The sequence below is a fragment of the Camellia sinensis genome, chromosome 15 (genome assembly GCF_055761805.1).
Source record: "Camellia sinensis isolate YWXY chromosome 15, ASM5576180v1, whole genome shotgun sequence".
Taxonomy (NCBI): Eukaryota; Viridiplantae; Streptophyta; class Magnoliopsida; order Ericales; family Theaceae; genus Camellia; species Camellia sinensis.
Genome location: NC_138975.1, coordinates 95,120,381 through 95,146,819, shown reverse-complemented (window position 1 = coordinate 95,146,819; position 26,439 = coordinate 95,120,381). Strand labels below are relative to the sequence as shown.

Below are 26,439 nucleotides of genomic sequence, written 5' to 3'. Positions count from 1 at the left end.
GCGCGTAGCCGAGACCACCGGGAACTCCAAACGAACACAAACATGGATGATCACCGGGTGTTCAAACGGTGACGTCCAAGTCTTGAGGATGGTCAAAAATGGGGTGTCTACAACAGCGTGTTTTGGCTTTGTTCCATATGAGTTTTAGCTTCATTTTGGTCTGTCTCGGGACTGTGTTGAGTCGCTTTGACCATTTGGGGCTTGGTTGACATAGTCATGGTTCAAGTCTCGTAGTTAGCTTTGAGCTTTAACTCCATTAACATGCCATGTTTGCATTGTGTAGTCGATTTGGCATCATTCTTCATGTGATTTCAGAGTTTATTATAATGTCATATCCTCATTTTTATCACATCTCGCTTATGTTTGAAGGTTGTGCATTGTGGCCTAATTGATGGACCAACATGTGTGCATGTTTATCTCGCATTTTTGGTGCCTTATTTTTGGTATTTTGGCCACTGTTTTGGGATTGGCTGAGGTCCTACCATTTCGGTTTAAGTCCATCCTTGTACATAGTTGCATGTTTGGTATGTTGCATCATGTTGCATCTCTTTATATGCTCGCATTATATCATGTTTGCATGTTCTTGTTACATTTGCTTAACTTACATGTTAGATCGCATTGCATTGCATCTTGCATGCATAGCACATTGTACATTTGCATGTTTATGTTGCATCGCATTTGGCATGCTTTGCTGACTTAGCCCCATATTGCATACACGAACCATTTTCCATATTTGAGCCATATTGCATACATGCATTGCATTGTGTTTGGTTTGGGGTGTCAAACCAAACATGAGGTATGAGGTGTGTTCGTACTTAAAGTGACGAAATACGTTTCAATCCTCGATCGCCGACACTCTTGATCCCAACATGATAGAGTGTGTAGCATTCATTTGTTTTCGTTGCATTCATTTTACATTGATTTGCAAACTTGGCACCTTTGGCCATCATGCATCGAAATGCGTGATTGGTGGCCCGAGGACCGAGAGCCAAGCTCCCTTGAGTTCATTGCATAATAGGGAGAGTGGCTATGCACACATTGCCTTGGAAATACCTTGCCATGCACTGTCTGTCCTCTGTTGCAGCAAAACCAGTATTCTACAGGAAGAAATGGCCGGTTGGCAATCTTCAGTGTCGGCCGACCACAAAAGTTCAGCCGGTGGACCAACTTCTGGTCGGTTACCGTATTTCCATAGCCGGTGGTCAGATATCCCGGCCGGGGATATCCCATAATGATCAGGGAGCAATTCAGAAGCATCCCAAGAATTTTCACAATTATTAGAGGTGCAGAACAGTGCAAACAGAGGCAACCGAGGCATTGCGACGGGTTTCCGAGTTAGGCGAATCGAGCATGCATCATCCAATCATTTCGAGGTAGAGCTGCGGCGGTCTCTTTAATTTCATACTTAGTTTATTTTGTAATTGATTTGTTAATTAATTAAGGGTCTGTAATAATTAATTAGCTAGTGTAGTTAATTATTCATTTCGTTTGTATTATTCTTTCGGACCCTCCGTCGAGAGGGCGAATTTCTAATAAGTGTGCGTGCGTGTGTGAATGTCTTCCAACCCCACGTCTTTCTCTCTTTTATTTACTAGCTTTTGATGGTTAGTTTAGGACATGTTTCAATTATCATACTTATGCTCTCATGTTTGCATCATTCATCTGTTTTGCATGCACCGGGCTCGGCGCATCATGCTAACTGCATTGTGTTTCAATTCCAACTTGAATACGTGTATCGAGTTGTAACATTTCACATGCCATTCTTAGGGTAGCCGAGCCTAGCTTATTTTCATTTTTGCATGTATTGCATTAGGCATTCCAGCATAGTTAGGATTCATGCATGATTTCTAATTAGCTTCTTTCTTTGGCTTGGAGTACTCGATAAGTATTTATGCTTTAGCATCCTTGCATGCGTGTGAGTGACTGCCATGATAGCATGCTTACCATAAGGCTATTTGCTTATGTGAAATAACTGCCCGAATGCCTATGGGTGAAGGTTGGGTTATTTGAATTGGAACAATTCACCAATTAAGAGTTTTAAGCCCACTTGAGAGTGGCAAAATCATGTTTTCTTAAGCCCATTTGAGGGTGGCAAATCCACGTCTTAGCCTGCTTGCGAGTAGCACCATTAAACCATCTTTCAAATAAACAAACATGAAATGTTTTGTTCCAACTCAAATAAACCAGTCTATACTTGTATGTTGTGTGCATCACATAGTAATTCTAGGCTAATGACCGAAATAAGAGCACATAACGTTTTCAAAACTCGATATCATGGTTAGTAGAGGCCGATCTTTGATCGGGCGAGCAGGGGTGCTCATGAAATGACTGTCCCCAATCATACCCAAGTTCCCGAGCCGAGGCAACTTTGGTGATGACGAACATGTGGCCATAAGCAACAAGTCAGGGTTTCCTAAATTTCCAAAAAATAAAACATTTAGGTGGCGACTCTGTATCTGGCAAGACAGTCCATGTTTGGCACTTCTTTCTAAAAATCTATTTTTCAAAACGATTTGCCGGATTTGGACTCTTTGGTGATTTATCAATCTCACATCGCACATTGTGAGATCAAATTAAGAACCGTGACTATTTGAGTCCGAACTGTAGTGAGGCCCACGGGCGCATCTACAGTTTCTGGCGACTCTGCTGGGGATTTAGAGAACTTGACTCGAACTCATGATATCTTGTTTTGACTATACTCATGTGTTTCTTTGCATTGCATGTGCATTGGTGCGCCTAGGACATCGTGTTTGCCATCTGCTATTCCTGAACAGTTTGCCGGAGGCTCGCTTTGAGAAGCGTGCCATAAGGCTGACCGGTTACGGGCTCTGCCACGATGGGAACACAAATCCCGGTTTTTACCGAGGCACCCTTTTTGACCATTCGACCTAGTGCATATTCAGAATCCATAGTGGCCATTCCAAGCTAGGACAGGTTGCTTAGCCGATTATAGGTTATTTGAAACCGCTGCGTGCATAGTGAAACCCTAGCTCCTGACAACATAGGACAGGGAAACCCTACCCTAACATAGGGGTGTTTTGGCTCTCACTTGTTTACTATGTGCTTTTAGAGTGCGTCTCTACAGGAATGCATGTATCAGTTCACAAGTTTGGGTGTCAGGCCTGCAGGCATCAGTTCAGTATCTTGAGAATCAGTTATCTGCAGGTTTCAGATTCAGTTTTAGGGGCTGTGATTTGGGGAACAATGATCAGTACTTGAGGACAGTCTACTCAGCTTATCAACTGTGTGTTGTGATACCCAACTATGTGTTGTGTTTATTTAAGCCGTTATACTGTCCGTTTTCTGGTTGTTTATTTCCTTATTATTACTTTATTTATCTTTTTGCTAGGTAGTTTAGCACAATTGCTTCCGACCAAGCAGATATTCCCCAAGCACTCTGGACTAGAGGTCATCGACTCCATCGATCTGAGGATCTGGTAGACGGACAACCAATGTTCTACTCTTTACTCCCGGTTGCTTGGTAGAGATCGAGAAAACGCAGTGTTTCGGTACCGAGATTGCCAGATCAGTGGTCTTTGAATAGTCGGGTTGAGATTTTCGAGTCTACTATAGAGGCAGATACACCGGCAGTTCGGATAAATCAGGGCGGTATGTCAGGGATAGAAGACATAGTGCACCAGCTCCAAGAGAGCATGAAAGCCATGCAGGAGGACGCTGTTTGTCAAGCAGAATTTGCCAAACAACAGGCCGTTGTTATGGCCTAACTGGCAGAGCTAATTACCTGACTATAGCAGCAAACTGGAGCATCCGCTTCACACCAGGCTCCTCCCCCAGCAAGAGTCCCAATACCTGAGGAGACGGCGAATGTCCAGAATGCCCAAGAGGATACAGACATCCCAACGGGCCGGCTCCGCCCCCGATTCTACCTCAACTACCCAAGGCACCCACGCCTATCAATCAACCGGACTCTCCCTTTGAGTTCGAGGTGGACCCTACGACATTGAAGTTGAGCAAGCTTGAAAAGTTGTTCAAGAAGTCCCAAGGGGTAAAGTCCATCCCAGATATTGAGGACGGGTATACCGACGCGCCTGTGACGCTGCCAGATCGATTCAAGATGCCACAAATCGACCGCTTTGACGGGTCCGGGGATCCCATGGTGCATCTATATTTGTTTTCGGATATATTAAGGCCGATGGTCCTCACTAGACTACAGAAGCTTTCATTGTTTGGCCGGACCCTGTCGGGTGTGGCGGCCATCTGGTACGCAAAATTAGAAGATGATGTAAAGCGGAACTGGGATGAGATGGCCGAGGCTTTCGTCGCCCAGTACTCCTATAATACACAAATTGAGATTACAACCCGTGATCTTGAGACAACTAGGCAGGAGCCTAAGGAGAGCTTTTCAGAGTTCGTAACCCGGGGGAGGGCCAAGGCCTCAATGATGACCCTAAGGCCCACTGATAAAGATCAAATTCGGATGATTGTGCGCAATCTCCAGCCTAAGCTTATGTAGAAAATGATTGTCCTCCCCTTCCCCACCTTTTCAGATCTGCACGAGATGGGGGTACAAATCGAGGATGCTTTGAAGTAGGGCTTGATTGACAATGACAGAGAGCAGCCTAGGAGAACCTTTAACAACCGTAGTACGAATGTAGGCACAAGCAGTGCTGCAGCTGCCAGATCTCAGGAAGTAAGCATGGTCACCACCAACACCCCAAGAACCCTTGCAGCTACGCCATTCACCGGTGCGTCCGGTAGTAGTTCGCAAACAGCCAGATACCCACCCAAAAGCCGAAGAACCTTTGCTCCACTATATATGCCCCTGTCCAAAGCTCTAGGGGTTTTAATCAAAAAAGGGCACTTAAAGCCCCTAGAGCCGTGGCCATTGCTGGAAAAACTCCCCCCTTCCCATAATCCAGCCAAATATTGCTCGTTTCACCAACAACACGGTCATGACACCGACTAGTGCTTTCGATTACGCCATGAGATTTAGGATCTCATTGATAATGGGGTGATCGTGCCTCCAGAGAAACCCAATGTCACAACCAACCCTCTCCCACCACACAACCAAGCTCCACCTCCCAAATGCATCAACTTTATCCAGACCGGAGGCATGTCATACGACCCCAGTATATATATCACCCCATCCCACCTACCCAAGTCGAAGGTGTTCCTTCCCGACAGCATAGACTTGTGCATGTTGGACATCTCCCGAGCCCGACCCAAGCCAATGGTGGTGATCGTCGAAGATGGAACAGTGATGATTTCAGAAGAAAGTAGGGCTGTTGGCTCAAAATCTGAGGAATCTGGCAGTTTTGCTGAGGAGGTATATAATCTGAGTGATTACATTGTGTCAGCAGCTCAAGCTGGGCCGAATCTGGAATTGCCGACAGGGGCAGAAACTTGTGTACTACAGGGGGATGGATTTGGTCAGAAGATAGATAACTTAGCAGCTTTGGAAGGGGATATGGCCAACCTGCAGTTTTTCAAAGAACAAGACTCGGCAGTCAGCTGGTTTGATTTTGAGGAGTTAACAGAGGCTACAGGGTGGCTTGAGGACCAACCAGATGTTGTTGAAGAATCTCAGCCGGGACAGGGTCTGCCAGGAACAGGGACATCAGTTCTGGCTGGAAGGGCCAAAAATCAGGGTGCATCGCCGGAGAGCGCCGGTGTCAAGAATTTCGCTCGGGATTTGGGCATTTTGAATGCAAGGATTGTTGAACAGCAAACTGTACTGATGCAATTGGAACAAGAAGGAATCGAAGAGTCTGAGAGAATTAGAAAAGCCAAAGCCCCCATAGGGACCGAAAGTGTTGTGTGCACAAGAACAGAGGATGCTGCGAGCATATGGGCAGAAGGTGCTGTGGGCACACAAACAGTTGTATCGCAGCCGGACAGGTGTCTGTTGGCTGCCGATGGAATGTGGTGGGAGGATGATGATCTATGTCTTGCCCACACGGATGAAGACTGGGGGAACAATTAACCTAATGATACCTGGTATATTGGTAAAGTTGACCATATGACTAGGAGTGGGCGGTATTTCAAGCCCCCACATCTAGATCAGCCAGAGGCGTCCGGGAAGGACAAGGAGGCGAAAAAATAGAATGAGAAGCTACTTGAAGACGAGGCCGTGCTCAAACAGTTAAAAAAGATACAAGCAAACATCTCCATCTGGGGACTACTTATGGCATCGCTTGTTATCGACAAGTCATCCTATTGGTAATGGATAAGGTCAAGCTCTCAATAGAAATCACGCCAGATCAGCTGGTGGGATTGGTCTTTTCGGGAGGAGCTTCCCTGATGTTGACCTTCTCCGACAAAGAATTGCCACCCGAGGGTGCGAATCACAACAAGCCACTCTACATCTCCGTCGAGTGTAAGAGCAAATGGATACCGGTGGTTCTTGTTGATACGGGAGCCGCCATCAATGTGTGCCCGGTGAGGACAGCCTATGCAATCAGGTTGAAACCCGCAGACTTTGCGCCAACCACCCAGGTGATAAGGGCGTATGATAACACAAGTAGAGAGGTGATGGGGACCGTGCAAATTCAAACTAAGGTTGGTCCGGGACAACATGAGACAGACTTTCACGTCCTGGAAGTTCCTGCAACCTTCAAGCTACTCTTGGGGCGACCGTGGTTGCACTAGGTAAAGGCAGTTTCGTCCACCTTGCACCAGATGTTGAAGTATCCCCATGGGAAGGGGGTGGCCATTATTTTCGAAAATTCGTCGATCCATCCACCGCTAGAAGTATCTACGCCGGTTTTGGAAATCGAACATGGTATGGAGGATGTGTTCTTGTCGGGTTTTACCTTAGCCGAGGCTCGGGTTGTGCAGAACATCATGGCTATTAATGAGGGGGTCTATATTAGTGCTCAATCAGTATACCTCATGAATAAGCTCCAACACATCCCCGGGATGGTATTGGGGAAGAGTGGCCGGAAGGGCGTTGCAACATTGGCCGAAGTGCCATACAACCCAAATACCTTTGGCTTGGGTTATCTGCCCACCAAAGAGGATTGGGTGAGAAAAGGTAAGGAAATGGCTGGGAGAGCTACAGCGAAGCAGGTAGGGAAGCCTTTTGAGTTGATGCACCGGCCCATTCAGGGTACCCTAAACGGACACTTCATCCGGGAAGGGGAGGATTTTCCGTTCTGCAGCTTCCCAGAGCCATGGTTGAATGCGGAGAGGAAGCGCGTGCCACGTTTTGAGTTTTCTTCGACCTGCAGTTATCCGAGGATGATGTTGCCGAGGAGCAGACAAACCCATCAGCTGAGGTTGAGCAATGTAAAAATGTGAATTCCGAGAGTGCTGAAATTGAAATAGGGGTAGCACTGGCTTGTCTAATTTCAGATCCTCCGATCGAACAGAAGTGCATGGGGGATAACTTCTCGGTGTCCGTGATTGGGAATGAAATGGCTGCGGGCCTACCGTCAAACATTTTGGATGCATCCATCTCACCCTCTCTCATCTGGCAGTACGAGGAGAGATTTTTGTCAAGTAGCACCGGGTCAGGTAGTGAGCCAGAATCTGATTCCACAGAATCTGTTGAGTCGGAATTAGGTTTCAGCTCGTCAGAGTCTTAGTCCGATATTCATGGGGGTGATAACCCGGATGCCACAGTCCTCTCTAGGTTGTCTTTTTCTTTCTCTTTTGAGTCTGTTGTAACAAAAGAATCGGACGATTTGGAACTGCTTAATGAGAATGGAATAGCTGTGATTTCTGAGTACTTTTCTGTGCCTTTGATTTATTGTATTAATCAGGACTTCCAAAATTTTGATGAAAACAACGAGGAAGAAATTCCTCCGATTTTGCAATGCTTAATTGATCAAGAGCAGGAGAGATTTGTTAAATCCCTGGTTGATGAAATCACTACAGTTAACATGGGTACTGAGGAGGACCCGCGGCTGGTCCAGATCGGGTCCACGTTGTCTTCGGAGGAGAGCGTGCGTTTAGTCACTTTATTAAAAGATTTCAAAGATGTTTTTGCGTGGTCCTACGAAGACATGCTTGGGATCGATCCTGAGATTGTACAGCATCGAATCCCTCTTGACCCCGAGGCCCGACCCATTAAACAGAAACTCAGAAGAATCCGCCCGGATTGGGCACTCAAGATCAAGAAAGAGGTCACCAAGCAAATTGACGCAGGCTTCCTGCTGGTGTCTGAATACCCAACTTGGTTGGCCAACATTGTTCCGGTGCCGAAGAAGGATGGCAGGATCCGGGTATGCGTGGATTTCAGGGATTTGAACAGAGCCAGTCCGAAGGACGACTTTCCCTTACTGCATATTGATAGGCTAGTGGACTTCACAGCGGGGCATGCTTTGCTTTCGTTCATGGATGGATTCTCGGGCTATAATCAGATAGTGATGGCATCTGAAGACCGGGAGAATATTGCTTTCACCACCCCGTAGGGGACTTACTGCTACAGGGTGATGCCATTTGGGTTGAAGAACGCTGGAGCTACATATCAAAGGGCCGCGACCACAATATTCCACGACATGATCCACAAAGAAGTTGAGGTGTATGTGGACGACATGATTGTGAAGTCCAAAGAAAGAGAGGGCCACTACGCCGCCTTGCAAAAGTTCTTCCAAAGGATCAGAGAATTTTGGTTGCGGCTGAATCCTCAGAAGTGCACGATCGGTGTTACAGCAGGGAAAATGCTGGGGTTTCTGATTACACAGAGAGGTATCGAAGTCGACCCTTCCAAATTTAAGGCCATCTTAGAAATGCCACCACCAAGGCCTGAAAATGAGGTGCGAGGCTTTCTGGGTAAAGTGCAATTCATAAGACGGTTTATCTCAAAATTAACCTTGACTTGTGAACCACTTTTTGGTCTCCTGAAGAAAGGAAAGAAGTTCCAATGGGACGATAGATGCCAAGCTGCTTTTGAACAGATTAAAGAATACTTACAGAAACCACCCGTGTTGTCACCGCCCAAGCCGGGGAAACTGTTGATTTTGTATCTTTCAGTAACTGAGACTACAATGGGCTGCATGCTCGCACAAGAGTCTGAGGACAAGGTGGAGAGGGCTATCTACTATCTGGGCAAGAAGATGGTGGAGTATGAAACCCACTACACACCATAGGAAAAGGCTTGCTTAGCCTTGGTATAGGCCACCAGGAAGCTGCGGCACTACCTGTTAGCTCACTCTGTAATGTTGGTTTCAAGATTAGATCCCATCAAATATCTCTTCGAGAAACCGACACTTACGAGTAGGCTAGCTCGTTGGTTGCTTTTACTTTCCAAATTCGATCTGAAATATGTGACACGCAAGTTAGTCAAGGGAAGAGCGGTAGCGGAGTTCTTAGCCGATCATCCAGTGGAAGGAGGTGAAGCGGTTGAGTATTTATTTCCAGATGAAGCCATTTTGCATATCAAAGACGAAACTTGGACGATGTACTTTGACGGAGCATCAAATCAATACGGGTATGGGATAAGAGTGTTGCTATTAGCACCCGACAATTCTCGCATCCCTCTAGCCTTGAAACTCCAGTTCAAAGTCTCAAACAATGAAGCAGAATACGAAGCATGCATTGCTGGTTTAGAAGCAGCCCTGGAACTAGGGGCAAGACGGTTGGATGTCATCGAGGACTCGAACCTTGTTGTATCTCAAGCAAAAGGAGATTGGAAAGTCAAAGAAGAAAAGATGATAATGTATCACCAGGCCTTAGACTTGTTAATTTCTCGGTTCGAGAAACTAAACTTTGCTCATCTGTTAAGGGAAAACAACAGGTTCGCAGATTCACTAGCAACTCTATCTTCCATGGTAGACATCCCTTTTGGAGTCCGGATGCGTCCGATCATCATTGACCAGAAATTTACGCCAACCTACGAGTCGGTTGCTGCCATAGATGAGGTTCAAGATGAGAACCCCTGGTACTACGATGTCTGGAACTTCTTGGAGAAAAAAGCGTATCCGCCAGAGGCAAATGCCAAAGATAAGAGGGCAATCCGAAGGATGGCTGCCCAATTCATCATTTGTGGAGGAAAACTATATAAAAGAGGTCATCTGGGAATGCATAAGTTGTGCATTGAGGCTGAAGAGTCAAAGCGCCTAATGGAGGCCATCCATGGAGGAGAATGCGGGGCGCACGTGAACGGGGTAATGCTGGCCCGAAAAATCCTCAGACAGGGTTACTACTGGTGCACCATGGAGGAGGATTGTATCGGCTTTGTTCGGCGATGCCACAAATGCCAGATCCATGCAAATCGCATGAACATCCCGCCGTCAAAGCTGTACAATATGACTTTGCCATGGCCATTTTCAGTTTGGGGAATCGATGTGATCGGGACTGTCACTCCAAAAGGGTCCAATGGGCATGAGTTCATTCTGGTCGCGATAGACTATTTCACAAAGTGGGTTGAGGCCCAATCTTATGCGGTGTTGAAAGCGTCGCACGTTGCAAAGTTTATCAGGAACAACATCATCTGTCGCTATGGCGTCCCGAACGAGATTGTCTCAGATAATGGTTCCCACTTCAAGAAAGAAGTGATTGACTTGTTGGAGAAATTCAACGTGGCTTTTCATAAGTCGTCCACATATCGGCCACAGACCAATGGAGCAGTTGAGGCCGCCAACAAGAACGTCAAGCGCATTTTACAAAAGATGGTGGAAACCTACCGGGACTAGCCTGATAAGCTGCCATTTGCTCTGTGGGACTACTGGATTTCAATTAGAACGTCTACTGGGGCTTCTCCGTATTCATTAGTTTATGGGATGGAGGTTGTTCTAGCTATTGAAATTGAGGTTCCGTCATTAAGAGTGCTGGCTGAGTGTCAGATAGCCGAGGCAGACTGGCAGCAGAGCAGATTTGAGGAACTCGTGCTCTTTGATGAAAGAAGACTGAAAGCACTGTACCACGTTCAAGGTTATCAACGAAGAATTTCCAAGGCTTTCGACAAGAAGGTTAAGTCCAGAAATTTGAAGGAAGGAGATTTGGTACTCAAAGACAACCGAGCTCCCATCCATGACCCTAGGGGCAAGTTCAGACCCAATTGGACTGGTACCTACATCATGAAGTCTATTTGGTCAGGTAGAGCTATCGTTCTAATAGACCTAGATGGCCTAGAGTTCTCACAACCGATCAACATGGACAAGTTGAAGAAATATTACCCCTGAGAGGCTCGCTAGGCCGAAAACCCGAAAGGGTGACCTCGGCAAAAGTTAGAGCATGAAAATTTTGAAATTACAAAAACTAAGCTCGCAAGGTCGAAAACCCGCAAAGGGCGGCCTTGGCAAAAGTTAGAGCGTAAAAGGAGAGTGAAAATACCCGAGTGAACCCGAGCCTGAACTACGTAAGGCTTGATTCCCATTTTTGGGATACGTAGGCAACTTCGTCCTGAAGTTTAGCCATAAACCTTTCCCCGATCAACTTTGTCCATTTGATAATCTCGGTCATCTTTGTCTATTCAGCATTCAAAAGCTTAGTTGTGATCTCCGGTGCAGTGCTATTTAGACTAGGGGCAACTTTCCAGTTGCTCGGATCTGGAGTTGTGCATCTCAGTGACAAATCTCAGGCGTGTCCAGTTCTGATCCATATTGAAAATGGTTTTGAAAAGTTTTAACAAAAGTTGATTTTGCTCAAATTAATCTTTTACAACTTAGACCATTTTTGGACCAAACGAAAAATTTTCAGTACCCACAGCCTTCAATTTTATTGATTTCAATACAGAGTTCTCCTGCTCTTGCATACAAATTGAAGTTGCTTTTCATTACATTCATAAAGAAAACTTGAAAGTTCTGATTAAAGCAAGTAAATCTGGGGCACAGATGAGTCAGGTGTTCCTGCGCCTCCTCCCAGAGCTGGTCGAAGCCTCTGATGCCAAACTGGGCCCAATCTACGCCTCTTCATTAAGACAATCTATGCACTCATCAGATAAAGTGCAACTGAAAATGGGAGTGGGGGCCAGGAGTTCTCTAGTCCTCCATGCTGCGGCATGCTGAGCAAGCTGCGTACCTCAGACTGGGAATGCGGCTGGATACTCCATCCCCTCTGTCGGGCAAGTCTGATCATGGCCGAACTGGCGCTGGAACTGAAACGGGAAGTAGAATACACAGTGAGTCAAGCCAATCAACTGAATCCCGGTCTGCCGGGACATGCTGTAGCTCATTGCTGGTAGGTTGAGCCAGGGACACCGCCAAGCAATGCGGTCTGCGAACAAATTGCACATCCAGTCGAACCACCATCCCTCATCTAGGGCGTCAACTAGCCGACGTCGGAAGAAGTAGCCACGAGCTGAGTATGCTGGGCAAGAGTCCACAACCTGCAACTTATCCATCAACCACACCTGGGGAGGGATGAAAAACGAGAGATTAAAGAATAGAGAGATGTACGATGAGAGAAAAGTGAGAAAAAGGCTTTGTGAGAAAAAAAAAGAGCTTGAGGGCCGAGTGATGTGAGCAATATATATGTGAGATAGGGCGGAAAACATTACCTGTAGCAGTAGTGGACTCCCCGCAAATCTGGTCGTCTCTCGGCGATGAAAAACATCCAAGCCCATCAATGTCTCGGCCAAAGACATGACAATGCAGCTTTTGCCCTCCTTTAAGCTTTGAACAACCTCGATCAACCGGACACTAGATCCTCTGGAGCCTGACGCAAGCGAGAAATGAGATAGCATGCACAAACAAAGGGCATGTCGCCGAAAGCCTTGCCAATGATGGTCACCACGGTCACCGGCATCGGAAAACCGACAAATTAAACTCGGAATATCTAGCATTCCGTCACAAATCAAAGATCGAGCGTCGTGCATAGTGAGTCCACACATTCGCCCTAAGGTTTGGGCGTGGTCGAAGCGGAGTTGGGGCAAGATTTCCTCGTTGCACACGAATTCCATCAAAGCTTGGAAATCTTCGAAGGTAGGACACACCTCTTGCCCGCCAAAGCTAAAGACATGTGTTACCAGATTCCAAAACCTCACCGCGGCATGGAGAAATGGAAAGTGCAGCGGAGTGCGACTCAGCGTGAATAGTGCATTTACGCTAAAGCCCCGGAAATTCAGCTTTTCCGAGCCATCCAAGTTGGCAATCCAAGTTGTGAGATTTTGGGTAAGAAACTCCTCCATTGGGTGTAAACTAGTGTTGAAATGAGGAAAACTATGAGGCTAAGGCTTTTGTAGAGGATAAGGTGTTGAGTGGAGGATAGGTGTCAACATTCTGGAGGTCCTTACCATTTTGGGCCGGTCGACCAAAAGTAGTGCCGACCGACCATCTATTTCTGCTGATCAGCTAAAATATTGGCCGATTCCCATTAATTTCGGCCGGTGATACCTCCCTTTGGCCGATGGCCTCTAATTGTGCTGTAAGCCAAATAAGTGTTAAGCATGATGAAAAACTGGTGATTGACACCACTTTCAATGCCTTCTGATGATATTTTGCGAAATAACACCTATTACTTCGGCTTGTTTATCGAGTTGTTGTACATCTGCTTATCGAGTTGTATTTTACATCCTTTAAGTCTTTTCTTTGCTTATCGAGTTATATTTACAGTTGGTTGGCTTATCGAGCTCTTTGTTTTGATTATCGAGTTGTTTTTGTCTTTACTCGGTTCACTACCTGATTATTACGTTGCAAGTGCTTGCTTTTCAAACAAGGGTTCAAATTTCATTTACATTGTAATGTAATGTGGTGCGATGCGATGCATGTGATGCAAAACTTTTTGAACAAAATAGTCGTTTCATTTCCATGATGTCTTTTACAAAAAATACATAGTTTTGAGAAAGTAAAACCTGCCTGAGGCAGTGCAATGTGCTTAAACTACCAGTAAGAAGAAAAGTAAAGCAAAATGGGAGAAGGGCAGCAGAATGTCTGGATTAATACAGGTGGCCTCCCCTTTGTGGTCGATACACCTCCCACGTCCTTGTTCAGGCTAATTATGTGGTTTGGCACCTTCATTACTCAGGACAGTGCAAGGAATTGCGCTCTTGAAACCTTAATAGATCTTCGTGTTGATCTCGGACCGTGTCTTCTATGAGCAACACTCGGTACCTGCGAGGAGTATCCTTTCTCGTGTCCTTTTTGTATCCTGCGAGTTCCACAAATCACTTCAATTATGTTGTATTATGTTGCTTCATTTTGGCTTTAATAGAACATGCTCGTTACGCGTCTTGCGCTGAGTGCTGCCTCGTCTTGTTTTGAATTTGTGTCTCAACATCATGAGTAGCATGTCTTTACCATGCTTCAGTTGAATATCCACCCTTTTCGCATTGCTTTACACATTGCGTACGTTTCCACGTATGCTTTACTTACATGTGTTTATACACCTCTTTAAGTTTCTTTTACACACATTGCATGCGTTGTCGCGTATTGCTTTACTTATATGTGTTCAAATTCCTATACACATTGTTCACGTTGTCGCGTGTGCTTTACTTATATGTGTTCAAATTCCTTTATTTTCACACATTGTACATGTTATCGCATGTGCTTTACTTACATGTGTACGTTTCATTCCTGCCATACACATTGCATACGTTGTCACGTATTGCTTTACTTATATGTGTTCAAGTTCCTCATCATAAACATTGTATGCGTTGTCACGTGTACTTTACTTATATGTGCTCGAGTTTCTTTTATACACATTGTACATGTTATCACATGTGCTTTACTTACATGTGTACATTTCAAGTCCCTCATTATACACATTGCATGCGTTGTCGCGCATTGCTTTACTTATATGTGTTCAAGTTTCTTTTATACACATTGCATGCGTTGTCGCATATTGCTTTACTTATATGTGTTCAAGTTTCTTTTATACACATTGCATGCGTTGTCGCGTGTGCTTTACTTATATGTGTTCAAATTCCTATACATATTGCTCACGTTGTCGCGTGTGCTTTACTTATATGTGTTCAAGTTCCTTTATTTTCACACATTGTACATGTTGTCGCATGTGCTTTACTTACATGTGTACATTTTATTCTTCGCTTTTACACATTGTATATGTTGTCGCATGTGCTTTACTTACATGTGTATACTCTTCCTCACCTCCACACATTGTACACGTTGTCACGTGTACTTTACTTATATGTGTTTGTGCCTTCATAGCATTGTTATGCTTGTTTCAAATCGCATTGTTATGCACCTCTCTCACCCGCATTGTCATGCGCCCCTTCGGTTGCGTTGTCACGTACTTTTCACTTGCATTACTATGCATGTATCTAACAATATTGTACCTGTTAAGTTCTCTTTCTTTTTCAGGCACGATATTGTATGTACGGTTCATTTGAGGCTGGCACGACCAGACGAACCGGACAGGAACGATATTGTATGTACAGTTCATTTGAAGCTGGCACGACCAGACGAACCGCACAGGTATTGTATTCTCCGCGTCAAACGTAGCGAGAATTACATAATTCTCTTACATCCTTTCTGCATTGTAATGTAGTTTGGTTTTTGGCTTGCTTAAAACGGTTGCATTTATTGTATGTATTTGCTTCGTTACGGCTTTCTTTGCATGATCATAAGTTATGTTCGGCTTTGTGCATTGTTCTTGCATTTTGCCCCTACCTTCGGGTGCATATCTTTATCTGTAGCTTGTATGCTTTGTCTAAGTCTTCGGCCTTGTCAAAAATGGGTCGTCTCCGGGCTTTGACACTCACTCCCGTCATTGTTATGACTTTCGAGTTCTGTCAAAGAGGGGCAACTGTAGACACCCCATTTTTGACCATCCTCAAGACTTGGACGTCACCGTTTGAACACTCGACGATCATCCATGTTCATGTTCGTTTTGAGTTCCCGAAGGTCTCAGCCGCGCGCCTTGCCTCAGGATCTCTTAACTTGCCTGTTTTGTGCTTGGTCGTGGACCAAGAACTTGTTTGCTTTTTCTTCTGAGGGCAAAGAATGGCTTGTTGGTCATCTCCACACCTCACCGGCCTTGGCTTGAGACCACCGGCCCTGTTTTGTTGCTACCAGCCATTGGTGAGGCCGGTCGGCATTGTTTTTCGTCGGCCGGCCATTTGTTTGGTCAATCGGCCATATTTTCTGGCCGGGGCTTCTTTTTTTCCTTTTTCAGGCATTTTTCATGCCAGCTGTGCCAGCTGGAGCACACATACCCATCCTCCATACACGTGTATGGAGGATTTGCACCCTTTGCACCCTTTTGCTCTAGCTTCTTGAGGAAGCTTGAACCCTTTGCCTTAGCTTCCCCAAGAAGCTTGGAGCTTTGCCTTAGCTTTCCCAAGAAGCTTGAACTTTTGTTCTAGCTTCTTGAGGAAGCTTGACCCCTTTGTCTTGGCTTCTCCAAGAAGCTTAGGCCCTTTTTGTTCTATAAAAGAGGGCCTGCCTCCTCCTTTAGAGGGGTTGAGAAAAAATTAGAGATATATATCACACATACCACTTTCTCTCTATATCTCCCCCTCTCTCTAGATTGTGTGTGTATTAGGGTTCAAATGTGTGTTTTGTTCTTATTTTTGCACTAAAGCACCTAGTGTTACACTATACCTTGGTTATTGAGGTGTTGAGAGGTTGTTCTTGGAGTTTTGAGTTGGTTTTGATCAGAAGGAGGGGGTTGGAGTTGCTGTTCTTGAAGTGTTCTTCAAGGGTGAGCACTATTGCTTTATATTCTCCATTTTTGCACTAGCTTTTAGTCCATCTTGCATGCTGTTTTGAGCTTAGTGTATAACTGATAAAAGTTTTGTATTTTCATGCTTAAGATGTTTGTTTAAGGTCATTTTGGTGTTGGGGGTCGTCCTCCCCTTCTTAGGCCTTGTTTTCGCCTCTTTTTATGCCTTCTTTGTTGAGCTTTGGAACTTTTGTGTATTGGCCTTCTTACCACTGAAATCCAGAGGATTTTCAGTGGTGGTGAAGTGGTTTGAGGTCTTGTATAGGGGAGGGACACCCCTCTCCCTTTGTGTGTCATATGCTTGTGTTTTTGGCTCATAAAGGTAGCATGCATGCTTAGTCGATTTTGGCTCCATCTCAGTGGGTATTTAGTGATATTTGGGCATGGTTTACCTCTATTTTAGGTTGGTTTTTTGACCCCTTGCATGCACCATACACTTGCCTTGCATTCCTCTATTTTGCTTAGAAATGCATCATGCATTTAGACCACCATGCTTGCATGTTTTGACTTAGCTTTGTGAAGTTTTTAGTCATGTTTTAATGTGTTTAAGTTTTGTTTGGTGTCAATTTGGTCATGCTTACCACGCTTTCTATAGCCTCTTTGCATTCTAGCTTGTTGGCTTCGGGTGTGTGAGTCATTAGCATGCTTCATTTGAGCTATTTCAGTGATTTGGCATAACTTGTCATCATATTTCAGTCCATGTTTCGTGGCCACACACTTGCATTTATCACCTATTCTATGCTTTGGAGAGTTGTTGTTTCATGCTCCTTATTTGGACCATTGCATGTGCCTCCAAGATTTGGTCTTTGGAAGTCCTTCTCATTGGGTTTTGGGGTTTGTTTTGGTGTATTATAACTCTGATTTTATTTGCCTAAGTCATGTCATGTTCGGTTGTAAGAGGTGTAGTGCACTTGCCCTTTTGGGCCTTGCATGCGTCTTGTTTTGTGCCCTTCTTTACAACGTGTTTTGGCTTTGTTCCATATGAGTTTTAGCTTCATTTCGGTCTGTCTCGGGACTGTTTTGAGTCGCTTTGACCATTTGGGGCTTGGTTGACATAGTCATGGTTCAAGTTTCGTAGCTACCTTTGAGCTTTAACTCCATTAACATGCCATGTTTGCATTGTGTAGTCGATTTGGCATCATTCTTCATGTGATTTCAGAGTTTATTGTAATGCCATATCCTCATTTTTATCACATCTCGCTCATGTTTGAAGGTTGTGCATTGTGGCCTAATTGATGGACCAACATGTGTGCATGTTTATCTCACATTTTTGGTGCCTTATTTTTGGTATTTTGGCCACTGTTTTGGGATTGGCTGAGGTCCTCCCACTTCGGTTTAAGTCCATCCTTGTACATAGTTGCATGTTTGGTATGTTGCATCATGTTGCATCTCGTTATATGCTCGCATTATATCATGTTTGCATGTTCTTGTTACATTATCTTAACTTACATGTTAGATCGCATTGCATTGCATCTTGCATGCTTAGCACATTGTACATTTGCATGTTTAGGTTGCATCGCATTTGGCATGCTTTGCTAACTTAGCCCCATATTGCATACTCGAACCATTTTGCATATTTGAGCCATATTGCATGCATGCATTGCATTGTGTTTGGTTTGGGGTGTCAAACCAAACATGAGGTATGAGGTGTGTTCGTACTTAAAGTGACGAAATACGTCTCAATCCTTGGTCGCCGACACTCTTGATCCCAACATGATAGAGTGTGTAGCATTCATTTGTTTTCATTGCATTCATTTTACATTGATTTGCAAACTTGGCACCTTTGGCCATCATGCATCAAAATGCGTGATTGGTGGCCCAAGGACTGAAAGCCATGTTCCCTTGAGTTCATTGCATGATAGGGAGAGTGGCTATGCACACATTGCCTTGGAAATACCTTGCCATGCACTGTCTGTCCTCTGTTGCAGCAAAACCAGTATTCTGTAGGAAGAAATGGCCGATCGGCAATCTTCAGTGTCGGCCGACCACAAAAGTTCAGCTGGTGGACCAATTTCTGGTCGGTTACTGTATTTCCACAGCCGATGGTCAGATATCTCGGCCGGTGATATCCCATAATGATCAGGGAGTAATTCAGAAGCATCCCAAGAATTTCACAATTATCAAAGGTGCAGAACAGTGCAAACAGAGGCAACCGAGGGATGGCGACGGGTTTCCGAGCAAGGCGAATCGAGCATGCATCATCCGATCATTTCGAGGCAGAGCTGCGGCGGCCTCTTTAATTTCATACTTAGTTTATTTTGTAATTGATTTGTTAATTAATTAAGGGTCTGTAATAATTAATTAGCTAGAGTAGTTAATTATTCATTTCGTTTGTATTATTCATTCGGACCCCCCGTCGAGAAGGCGAATTTGTAATAAGTGTGCGTGCGTGTGTGAATGTATTCCAACCATACGTCTTTCTCCCTTTTATTTACTAGCTTTTGATGGTTAGTTTAGGAAATGTTTCAATTAGCATACTTATGCTCGCATGTTTGCATCATTCATATGTTTTGCATGCACCGGGCTCGGCGCATCATGCTAACTACATTGTGTTTCAATTCCAACTTGAATACGTGTATCGAGTTGTCGCATTTCACATGCCATTCTTAGGGTAGCCGAGCCTATCTTAGTTGCATTTTTGCATGTGTTGCATTAGGCATTCTAGCATAGTTAGGATTCATGCATGATTTCTAATTAGCTTCGTTCTTCGGCTTGGAGTACTCGGTAAGTATTTATGCTTTAGCAACCTTGCATGCGTGTGAGTGACTGCCATGATAGCATGCTTACCATGAGGCTATTTGCTTATGTGATATAACTGCCTGAATGTCTGTGGGTGAAGGTTGGGTTATTTGAATTGGAACAATTCACCAATTGAGAGTTTTAAGCCCACTTGAGGGTGGCAAATCCACGCCTTAGCCTACTTGCGAGTAGCACCATCAAACCATCTTTCAAATAAACAAACATGAAATGTTTTGTTCCAACTCAAATGATCCAGTCTATACTTGTATGTTGTGTGCATCACATAGTAATTTTAGGCTAATGACCGGAATAAGAGCACATAATGTTTTCAAAACTCGATATCATGGTTAGTAGAGGCCGATCTTTGATCGGGCAAGCAGGGGTGCTCATGAAATGACCTTCCCCAATCGTACCCAAGTTCCCGAGCTGAGGCAACTTTGGTGATGACGGACATGTGGCCTTAGGCAACGAGTTAGGGTTTCCTAAATTTTTCAAAAATAAAATATTTAGGTGGCAACTCTGTATCTGACAAAGCAGTCCATGTTTGGCACTTCTTTCTAAAAATCTGTTTTTCAAAACGATTTGCCGGATTTGGACTCTTTGGTGATTTATCAATCTCACATCGCACATTGTGAGATCAGATTAAGAACCGTGACTATTTGAGTCAGAACTGTAGTGAAGCCCACGGGCGCATCTACAGTTGCCGACCAATTCAAGTGGCTGACCGGCAACTTCAACTAGCTGACCGACCACTCCAACTAGCTGGCCAGAAGAAAAAGTGGCTGACAAATGCGAAAAGTGGCCGGCAAGGCCCCACTCTCCTTCAGCCAAGAGGCACCAAGGTTTTTCCTAAAAACAAGGCCAAAACTCAGAGGGTTTAGAGGCTCAAAGATAAGGCTCTCGGCCGAGACCTTTGAGTACTCAAAACTAGCACAAACATGCGCAATCATCAAGTGCACAGACGATGACGTCTAACTCTTAAGGTCGGTCAAAAATGGGGTGTCTACACATATGCTCAACTTAAAGTAATGTTTGGTCCTGAGCTGAGTGTGATGCATGTAAAACCAAATCTTTCAAAACAGTCAGTTCCTACAGTTGTTTCTGCATATACACAAGGATCTCATGTATGTAGATTTCTCTATCTAAAACTATACCTGTCAAGAGATCTTTTTATCAACATATTTTTTGGGTGCTGATTTTAATAAATTCCCCCATTCTTTTCATCAGCATGTTGGAAATTAGTATTTCAACAATCTCGTTATATAAACTTTGTGCATTATTTGTTCTTCTTCTGTGTTTTTTTTTCCTATTGGAGATTTGACTTGCCATATTATGATCTGCAGAATGTGGACATACGCAACCCTTTCTTTCTAAGCAACATTGACGAAACTAGCTGGAGAAGTTTGTCTGGAGTTCATGCTAACAAATGCATTCTTCGGCCTCTCCCGAACATGGAGGTATCAAGCATGCTATATATGGGTTCCTAGGGTAATTATTTTTGTTCTAGGTGCAAAGCAGTTTTGCTGGTTTTCAGGGTTGAATGCCAGAGCAGAATTTGTCTCTATTTTTTGAAATTTGCACCTGCATTAGGAAATAATTTAGCTAATTCTTATTAGCATGCTCTCTATGGCATCAAACCATGAATACCTGTGGGGTTTTGTTTTCAAAACTGCTGCCACCTTTATATGAATATATACATGATAATCATTCTCTTTCAGCTCTCATTTTTTGTGTGCTAGGTGGTGCTTTCCGAGTTCTTGTAGATCTCATATATTCTCGGATTGTTCTATTCCAGGTATTCAAATCACTGCTGCGATGTGTTAAATTATGGGTGAAAAGGCGAGGAGTGTATGGTAATGTAAGGGCATATAAGCTTGGTATAGGGTCACATTTGAGATTTGCCTTTATATGTTCTCCCCTAGCCTCTGTCAGAGGTAAAGGAATCCTATTAATTATACTCGTATGTGTAGTTACTTGTGTTTTTTGGAGAAGTCCATTTAGCTATTCTTGCGCCATTTATTTGTCAAAGGCACCCAAATGTGAGCTTGAATGGTTTGATTTCGAATTTCTTTAAGATGTTTGCCTTTTGGGATTGGCGAACTCCATTAATTCTGCAAGATGCGATGGTGCCCATGACTATAAGTGCCCGTGAAATATGGTCCTTGATGCCCATTAGACTTCCATGCAGACCCCATGAATATTGTCATTCTAATATCACCAAGGGCACCTTCTACCGAATCAGGACAGAGTTTCACCGAGGGCATGCTTTGACAATGGTACCTTTCATTTTTTAAATGGATATCATCATTATAATATCTCTTGTACCTTTTACTAATAACTACTTTCAATGGTTGTTTGTGATGTATTTTTGGAATCTGAGAGTGTAGTTTTATTATTTTTATTATTAGTCATATATGGATTTGCTTAAGCTATCTTTTTTCTTGGCATTGAAGGATATCCTGAGACCAAATTTTGGTTAGGAATGCCTATTTGAGCCTTTTTCGTATACAAAAAAGTACACACGATTTGTCAAAATATGTCTTGCAACTTCTGATCAAGATTAGTTAGGAAAATGGGTGGGTTGCATTAAGTCACGGTTCCGTCGCCTTCTTGTTAAGGTTAGTGTCTTGATCTCATTTTAGATTATTAACTTCTTGTTGATAACTACTGTGATTGTTTAGGCAACTACATGTGTATTCTTTGTACTCACTGGTTGTGTGGTAAATTTGGTACTTTTTTCAAACTATGAATATTTCTTATTTATATTATTATTTAATTTGAAACCAATAACCGGGAAATCAATTGAAATTTGTCTTCTATAAGCAAGTTTGAATTCTCAGTTTTTCACTATGAGAAAGGAATTTGAAGTTCTACAGTGTCGCATTGAATTTCCTGCCGTTTTGTTATAGTTGATGCTTAAAGCTATGTACCATCTTCTGTTCATCCGGGTGATTAGGTCAAGGTGCTTTTTTTCATTTTATCTTCGTAGATGATAAGGATTTTAGATTTCACTTTAGCTGTTGTCTAACATTCACTAGTTGTCGATTTTTATTTCATTGTAACAACACATGCGTAAATGTGATTTTTCTACAACTGGAGTGGATACGTTTTCTTTCATTGTACTTTAATAGTACATCAGGTATCCAGGTCCATGGCCAATGCATTGTGTGCTTCTGCCTTTGTAGGGTACTGATATGCCCACCACAGAGGAGGTAAAGTACACCTAATGTGTTTTTTAACCCCAAACTCTTAGTTTACTTTTCCATTTATGAATGTAGATGTAACGCTCTGAAATTTTCCACAAGAATATGCCCAAACAAATACAACAATATACCCAAAAAGTCCACCTTCTCATTGAACTAAGAGATAAGAGGTTACAATTCACCATATACATTCCCATAGTGCTCTGAATTCGTATTACAATTCAATGAACTAGGTGACCTTACAAAATATAAGACTCTAGGGCATACAATTACAACAAAATAAATTAATAGTTTTGTTACAAAAATTTCAATTCAAAATAACAAAATACACATGGATAAACTTTTCCAAAAAGGAACTATTGCTTGACCACTCCTTCAGGGAGGTCGAACTCCATCATTTCCTAAAAAAAATAAGATAGGGTTGAGCTATATGCCCAGTAGGAACACATTTACCCAAGTATTTAATCCTTTGAATAATATTATAGTATCTTTGTGACCAAACATTACATGGAAATTTATCTTTACATGTAATCCTTAACAAACATAGAGATCTATGACAACCAAATAATAACAGTGGCTATTCATGTCATCAAGCACAACAATCAAACATTCACAACCATAGAACGCAAACCATGAGTCCACCATAAGAGTCCAATTTAAAACACCCTTTACTTTTGTTTTTAAAACCAACCCCCACATTTGCCGGCTATTATACGGCAGGGAGTGGGCACCCCAAAGAAAACCATCTGTTTTTCCACTTTTGTCGGCTATCAAACGGCAGGAGTGTGTGGACACCCAAAAATATTTTTCCCACATTCGTCCAACGATAAGCCTAGACAGGGCATTTGGGCACCTTTTTAAACTCCCCGCGCGGGTACCAACACAACACCACACTTGGAAAACAAACTCTTACCTGAACTCATGCACAATTAACAATTCATTCATATTTTATTCCATCAACAACCATCCAACATTACCCATGAGTTAAATACAACACAACATTTAAAGAAAACGAATAACATTCAAGCCACAATTCATTTACTATATCAACACCCACATCATTCATCTATTTTATTTCACAATATTTCATGAATCAAGGAAATTCCCCCTTCAATGTGGTGTTTTTAACTCAAGTGGAGAATCTAGGGTTTTTACCAAATTTGGGGGGTTTTCTCCTCTATTATAGATATGGCTTGTAATAACATTTATATATATGTTTTGAAAAGAGGGAGTAAAGAAATCTCAAGCAAGAGTCAAGTAAAATGGTTTATTTATGTAAAACATGAGATTGATCCAATAATGCTCTCCAATTAATTTAAAAATCACAACCATACCATGAAATCCCTTCAAAATAAAGAAATACTAAGGTAAAAGTGTCCCTACCTCAAGTTGTGAGGAAGAAAACCCGAAACACTCAAGGTTGACGAAGCCACAAACTTCTTGGACCAATAGAGAGCCCTTGACAAGATCTTCAAGTTATCTCAAAGGATCAAGGTGAGAAGACACCTCTAAGAGTGTAGATCTAAGGATTGAAGTGGAAAAAGTGAGTTTTTGAGAGAAAGAGAGAACGACTCTCGATTTTGAGAAGAAAAAGAGGAGAAAATTATGAGAGAGGTGGGGTTTGGGTCTATTTATAGTATTAGATGATAGTCCTAAGGTCAATGAAAAAGATAAGTCCAAAACCCCCCAAAAATAGGGCCCATTCGAAGCCCAAAATTCTAAAAAAACACCCAGTGGTCGACCCTTCGGGCAAGGGGGTCGACCCTTTAGGTAGAAAGACAATCTAGCAACAAGCAAGGGGGTCGACCCTTCGACAGGAGAGGGTCGACCCTATTTTCCATCAACTAACACAGATATTCTACAACATAAGCGGGTTGACTCTCCCCAGACTGGTGTCTACCCTATTTTCCAGCAACACCTCTAGGAACTTCACCAATAGGTAAGGGTCGACCCTTAAGGAGGCTGGTGTCAATCCCAAGGCAAAATTTCTAAGTTTCCAAGGAACTTTTGACAAGAACAAACGCAAACGAACAAACTCAACGAGTTTAAATCGGATTGTACTCCTTCAAAACCAATATACAACAACTCCAAAGACTCCCAAAACAAAAATAAAGATATTAAACACACCTTACAATAGATTAAAACACCCAAGTGTTACAGTAGAAAACTCCATGATTTACGAAAGGACTAACAATATTCATTCCTAAAAAGCCCTCTTTGTTGCTGGTGCCTGTAAGAGAGTGTTCATCACACTTGTCCAACATCAATAATCTATTTTTATATGCTGAGAATGTCAATTTAACTTTGAACAACTGTCACTTTGGAAAATTATCTTCATTAGTTCCGATGCGGTCAAGGTAGTCGTTTACTATCTTCATTACTTTGGAAAATTATTAGTCAACAAATTCATGTTGAAAATGTCATTGTTAATGCCCCCCAGTCTGGATTCATTTTGGTCTATGTTGCTGCTCTTATTATATCAAAATAATGTTATCATGTCACCTGTTCCTTATGGAATCAATATGTTAAATATATAAATGAAGTTGGAGCTGGTAAGATTTCAGATTGCACCTCTGTGACAGACATTTGTAACAGAAAACTAATAGGTGGAGAAAATGCTTGATATGCATATTGCATGAAAATCTCCCAAAGAAGATAACACTTGGATTTAGAAGTTTGCAGCCGTTTTCTATTTTTCCATTTTCCTTTTCTTTCTCTTGTTTCTATAGTTGTTCAGGTACCTTCATGGGATTCTTGTTTGAATTTGACTTATTATCTTTTATTCTTCCTGCTTATTAGGTATTCACTTGTCTGGAAGGAGTATGCTTTTATCAAAGAAAGATACTAAAACCTATCTTTATCAATCAATCTCGCTTATCTCAAAGATGCGGTATCACATCCAATTTGGGCTTTTATACATGTTGCCTTTAGCAAGAATTCTATGTAAGTTTGTTTCCAGCATTATGTTAAGAGTTCCATCCTTCCTTGCTTTAGTTTTATTTCTTATCAATTATTCTCATGCTTTTTTGTCTTTAACATGTAATTGCTCTATCATTTATAACCAAACTGTAAACTATATTCATATATCATCCTCATTGTAATGTGCTCATTTTAATTTCTTTTTTGATTTTTTGTCTTCAGCATTATCTTTGACTGTTATTCTAGCCATCTCTATTGATGTCCACCAATTTGGTCGCTTTCTTCGTGAACTATCTCACAGTACTCAATTTGCTGCTGTCGTCGCTACCTCAATTGCTGAGGTTTGTTCGCACATAGCGAAGGAATAGGTATAGTGGTTGCAAATTAAAACCACACCCCAAAATAACATTCAAATTAACTGTCTAGGTTTGTTAATCACTTTGTTTTTAGTTTTTCTAAAGGGAATCTCTTCATCTATTTATTATTAGGATATAAAAGCATACCTCATCAAGATAACTAAATGTCATTTGTTATCATCACTATCATAGTTTGCTTCACTTAGCTCAACACAACAATGCACCAATTTTACTTGTTAGTTTGACTTAAAATCAATTCTTTTGCAAGTCTGCTGTTCTTTTATCCTCAGGTTTACATTTCTTGTCCATTAATTAAGACTCTATTGTGATTGTCCTGATTGATTATGTGTTTTTGTAATTTGTTTTATCTTCTCATTCCATTCTAGTGTTTAACATTAGCACAATAATTTGGATGCTGAAGGTTCTTTGTGTTACATTAGATGGAATGTCACGAACTTAATAGATTCTGTGTGGTAGTGATATGTTTCGCAACTTGCTTTAAAGCTAGTCCTATTTTTTGCAGAATTTGTTTCTTCATGTAAAATTTAGCCAACTTGAGATAAGGTATTTCTTCATAAAAGGTATACGTTATTTTACATAGATTAATGTTACACTTCTCTCTCAGCTAGGCTTACGTGATGCATGTCTTTTATGGGTGGAATTGGGATGCATATAGAGAATGCACACAATGTACT

The 26,439-nt window shown here is 42.6% G+C and overlaps 1 pseudogene; it reads left to right on the top strand.

The window, feature by feature from the left end:
• LOC114307060 (nuclear poly(A) polymerase 3-like) overlaps nucleotides 1-25,756 on the top strand; it is a 42,058-nt pseudogene extending 16,302 nt beyond the window's left edge.
• Nucleotides 25,757-26,439: the final 683 nt, after the last annotated feature.